Source organism: Dermochelys coriacea, chromosome 8 (assembly GCF_009764565.3).
Source record: "Dermochelys coriacea isolate rDerCor1 chromosome 8, rDerCor1.pri.v4, whole genome shotgun sequence".
In the NCBI taxonomy this organism is placed as follows: Eukaryota; Metazoa; Chordata; order Testudines; family Dermochelyidae; genus Dermochelys; species Dermochelys coriacea.
In genome coordinates, this window is record NC_050075.1 from 15,511,915 (window position 1) to 15,516,681 (window position 4,767).

The window sequence follows — 4,767 nt, forward strand, 5'->3', positions numbered from 1 at the left end:
CACTCCCAGTCTTTATTCAGACCTAAGTTGATGGTGTCCAGTTTGCAAATTAATTCCAGTTCTGCAGTTTCTCATTGGAGTCTGTTTCTGAAGGTTTTCTTTTGAAGAATTGCCACTTTTAAGTCTGTTATTGAGTGTCCAGGGAGATTGAAGTGTTCTCCAACTGGTTTTTGAATGTTACAATTCTTGATGTCTGCTTTGTGTCCATTTATTCTTTTGTGTAGATGAAATGGATTTTAGCCCACGAAAGCTTATGCCCAAATACATTTGTTAGTCTCTCAGGTGCCACAAGCACTCCTGGTTGTTTTTGCTGATACAGACTAATACGGCCACCCCTCTGAAACGTATTGTTTATTCACCCAACAAGCTACACTACTGCATTCTCCCTTCCAGCATCTGCTGCCTGCTCCCACCTTCCTCTTAAAAGGGGTTTAATGATTTTATAGCCATTTGACCCTAGGCTCTGACCTTGGGAAAACAAATCTGCTTAATTGGCTGGAACCAGTTAGATGGGCATTATTCCAATTAATAGTCCTCCATTGTTCTCCTAAGGACCCTTGGTAGTCTCTGGTTTCAGAGTAGCAGCCGTGTTAGTCTGTATTCGCAAAAAGAAAAGGAGTACTTGTGGTACCTTAGAGACTAACAAATTTATTAGAGCATAAGCTTTCGTGAGCTACAGCTCACGAAAATGCATCCGATGAAGTGAGCTGTAGCTCACGAAAGCTTATGCTCTAATAAATTTGTTAGTCTCTAAGGTGCCACAAGTACTCCTTTTCTTTTTGGTAGTCTCTGTGGAGGAATCTGATCTCTGTCATTGTTTTGTTTCATGTGTGTTTTTTCCCAAACAGTCTCCTTTGATTTAACTCCATGCATTCATACAGAATAATATCAAGCAGATAAACTGATGTGCATATAATAATCATAAGAATATTGTAGAGATCTCCATCATTCTCCTCTATTGGCCTTCTACATATCATAGGCAAATGCTAATTCTGGTAATGTTAAATGGCTGCTGTCTGATAATGACATTTCCTTGAAAATTCTAGTGACCCATAAGATAACTGAAAGATGGTAATGAAAACACCCTTTTTTTCCAGTGTTCTGTGTGGTGTTTTGTTTTTTAAAATCTGTGCAGTTTCTGGGTAGTCAGTATTACTGGGTTCCCCTATATTGTGTCTCTCTTGCTGAGAAGACCTTTATAAATATCACCAGAGCCGGAATAATCTGTATAAAAACTGTTTTTAAAGAATTTTAAAATATACATATACTGAAAACAGACTGATCCAGATTCAGCAATGTACTGAATGAGGTGCCTAACTTAAATGATTGTAGTGGGACCACTTACATGCTTTAGGTTACAGAGTAGCAGCCGTGTTAGTCTGTATTTGCAAAAAGAAAAGGAGTACTTGTGGCACCTTATAGACTAACAAATTTATTTGAGCATAAGCTTTCGTGAGCTACAGCTCACTTATGCATCCGATGAAGTGAGCTGTAGCTCACGAAAGCTTATGCTCAAATAAATTTGTTAGTCTCTAAGGTGCCACAAGTACTCCTTTTCTTTTATGCTTTAGGTTAGGTTAGGTATATGCTTAAGGAATTTGTTGAATCAGGACCACCATTTGAACAGTGCTCAAACAGGAACTGCGATGTTTTAAATGAGTCCATTTAAAAAAAGTCAAGTTGACACTGCCCTTTTGATTTTGCCCCATAATAGTTTTGTTCCAACTCTCCAAATCCATTTGATTATTTAAGTGATAAGGCTCAACTTCAACTTACTAGCCCTGTATCCACCTGCTAAAGATTGACAGAGATGGTTAAATGCCCCAGAAGTAATGGTGGCAGTGTTTGTTTTAATAGGTTTTTGCAAATGTGTTTTCAACTGACTTAGGTACTTCAGGCTGAAAGACGAGCACTTGAAATGTTTATTTAAGCATGCGTCTAAGTATCCCATTGACATAAGGTTACTTCTGATCAGTTTATCTGATCTCTAGAGATGATTGTGAAATAATCAGTGGATTTAACAGCTCTGGTATGGTTTTGGATCTACTGTCAAGTTTAACAAATATCACCCCTTTGACCTGCCCCTTCCATAGGGTTTAGATACCATGGCACCTTAGAAGCATCCAAGATAGATTTACCTATGCCTTTTAGCACAAGAGTCTCTTGCAGTTGTATTCTTGCCACCACGAATCACTGACTAGGGGTAAAAATTTTAAAAGTGGGTAAGTGACCTCGGTCCTTAAATGCTTCAGTCACTTGTCAAAATGGAATGTAGGGTCCTAACGGCCAGATTTTCAAAGGTGTTTAGATGCCTAAAGATGCAGATAGAGGCCTAGTGGGACACAGACATCAGAAACACATAAGCAGGTCAGGTGACTAAGTCCTATTTGAACCTGTCCAAAGTTTAGGGATATTTGGTTCAGTGCAGTGTTTGGGATTTTTCTTTCTTTGTATATTGTGCATAGAGATGGGGGGGAAAGTATTCCCACTGAGTCATTATTACGGATAGAATTTAATTAGAAAGTTATCTGATTCTGAGCCTTTCCCTGACAATGGCACCTTCTGCCTTGAGTATACTATACTTCATAATAGCAATGCATCAGAGTGGTAGGAGACTCGCACAACTAATTCACATAGCAAGAATAATTCAGCTGTCTTTAAGGAAGGAGACAGATCATCACATAACCAGAACATAAAAAGAAGTGGACCAAAGCTAACACAGAAGAGAGAGGATCATCGAGGATTTGCTGTGTCCAGATTCAAGGAGAGTATTGGGAATCTATTACCTCTTGGGTGAAACAAATAAAAGGATCTAATCAAATCATTTCTACAGAAAAGCATGCATGTTGTATTCTGAACCATTCTGGTAGTAATGTTTATGAGGGTGGCCATTTGTGCATACAAAAATCTGGCTTGTATTCCCAGGCCCAGTAAGTACATACAGAAAATTAAACATGTTTTTGCAATTCTGCTTGAACATGATATTTAAAAATCAAGCCCTGCTTATCCTAAACCATGCTCTGACGGCCTTTGGTGTGGTCTTTTAGAGATGTCAGAGCTGTAACCAACTCCCAGCCAAATTCAAACCACGAAAAGAGATAAATAACAAACTCATAATCAATATGTCTTACTTTAACTTCCAACAACACAACACTCCCCTGCTGTTTTCCAATCTCCTTTCATAGGGCTATTTTGTGCTACAAAGCAGCAATGTGATAGATTTCAGAGTAGCAGCCGTGTTAGTCTGTGTTCGCAAAAAAGAAAAGGCGTACTTGTGGCACCTTAGAGACTAACATTTATTTGAGCATAAGCTTTCGTGAGCTTACCAGATACCCCCTCCAGGATCATGTACATACCACAGCTCACTTCATCCGATGAAGTGAGCTGTAGCTCACGAAAGCTTATGCTCAAATAAATTTGTTAGTCTCTAAGGTGCCACAAGTACTCCTTTTCTTTTTTGCAATGTGATAGAGTGGCTCATAGGAGCACTGCATTAAGCTTCTACCACTCAGTCCTTGTTTGATGGACTTCAACCTCTCTCTGGATGCTGCTTAGTTATCTATGCCAGAGACAACTCACCCCTGGGTCTCCTAAGAACCCTGCAAAAATTTTGCCCTTGGAATTGACCAGATTGCACAAAGTGGCACGGATTTTTCCAAACTTTTCTCAGAGGAGAGAATCCTCTGAATTCCTCACATGTTCTTTATCCCCGTCCCAAACTTCCAGCTACACAAGTTGCAGAGTAGCAGCCGTGTTAGTCTTAGTTAGTATTCGCAAAAAGAAAAGGAGTACTTGTGGCACCTTAGAGACTAACACATTTATTTGAGCATAAGCTTTCGTGAGCTACAGCTCACTTCAAAGCTTATGCTCAAATAAATGTGTTAGTCTCTAAGGTGCCACAAGTACTCCTTTTCTACACAAGTTGGATGCTGTCAAAATTTACCAACAAACTCAGTACAGCTCTCAGGGACCCACTAAAACTATTTCCAGGAGTTTGTTGCCCAGTGGTGCAGCCTCTTGCCTTATTGTGGGTGTAAGAAAGCATTTTTCTTTAAATAAATGAATGGACTCTCTAGTCTTCACTCCTTTCTGCAGCAGCTGCCAACCTAATACATAGCATATACTGAAGGCTACATTCAAGGATTTGTTTGGGGGAGACTAGCAGGGTGCCATCCCTGAGCCTGGCCCCTTGTGGCACAACATGGCCCTGCAGCCACCCCACCCTTAGCTCCCCCGTGGTTGTTGCAATAATTTACTCACAAGCCAAAATACTTCCAGAGAGAGGTTGAAGCCAGGATTTATGTGGGAAGGCTATGACAGATACAGAGGCAGCAGTGGGAGTGACCCATGTAGTGGAAGACACAATGAAGATGACTGGATGTGGAAGCTGTGGTATGTACATGATCCTGGAGGGGGTATCTGGTAAGAGTTTTGTCTGCATGAAATGCCGTCTGATAGAGCTGATGGAGGAAAAGATCCGAGGATTGGAGATGCAGGTGGAAAGTCTGGTTGAGTTTAGAAAGGGGTTCGAGCAGATTATGGAGCAAAGACATGAGGTAGCTGAAGGGAAAAGCTCAGACTTGCAGATGGAAGCAGGACTGAGGAATTCTGAGGGGAGACTGCTGGGTGAGGAAAGTAGACAGTGGAAGCATGTGAATAAAAGAACCAGGCAGAGGAAAAGACGGGCTAGTGAAGGAGAAATAGAGCTCAAGAACAGGTTTGCAGAGTTGGAAAATGAAGAAGGGGCTCAGCACGTAGTCACTGAAG

General features: G+C 40.8%; 1 long non-coding RNA gene across 1 annotated transcript; it reads left to right on the forward strand.

Moving 5' to 3' along the window:
* The first annotated feature begins 236 nt into the window (after nucleotides 1–236).
* LOC122455460 lies at nucleotides 237–3,206 on the forward strand. Its single transcript, XR_006273675.1, has 3 exons — nucleotides 237–563; nucleotides 787–1,354; nucleotides 1,572–3,206. It is a non-coding gene; the product is annotated as an uncharacterized LOC122455460 (long non-coding RNA).
* The last annotated feature ends 1,561 nt before the right edge of the window (nucleotides 3,207–4,767 follow it).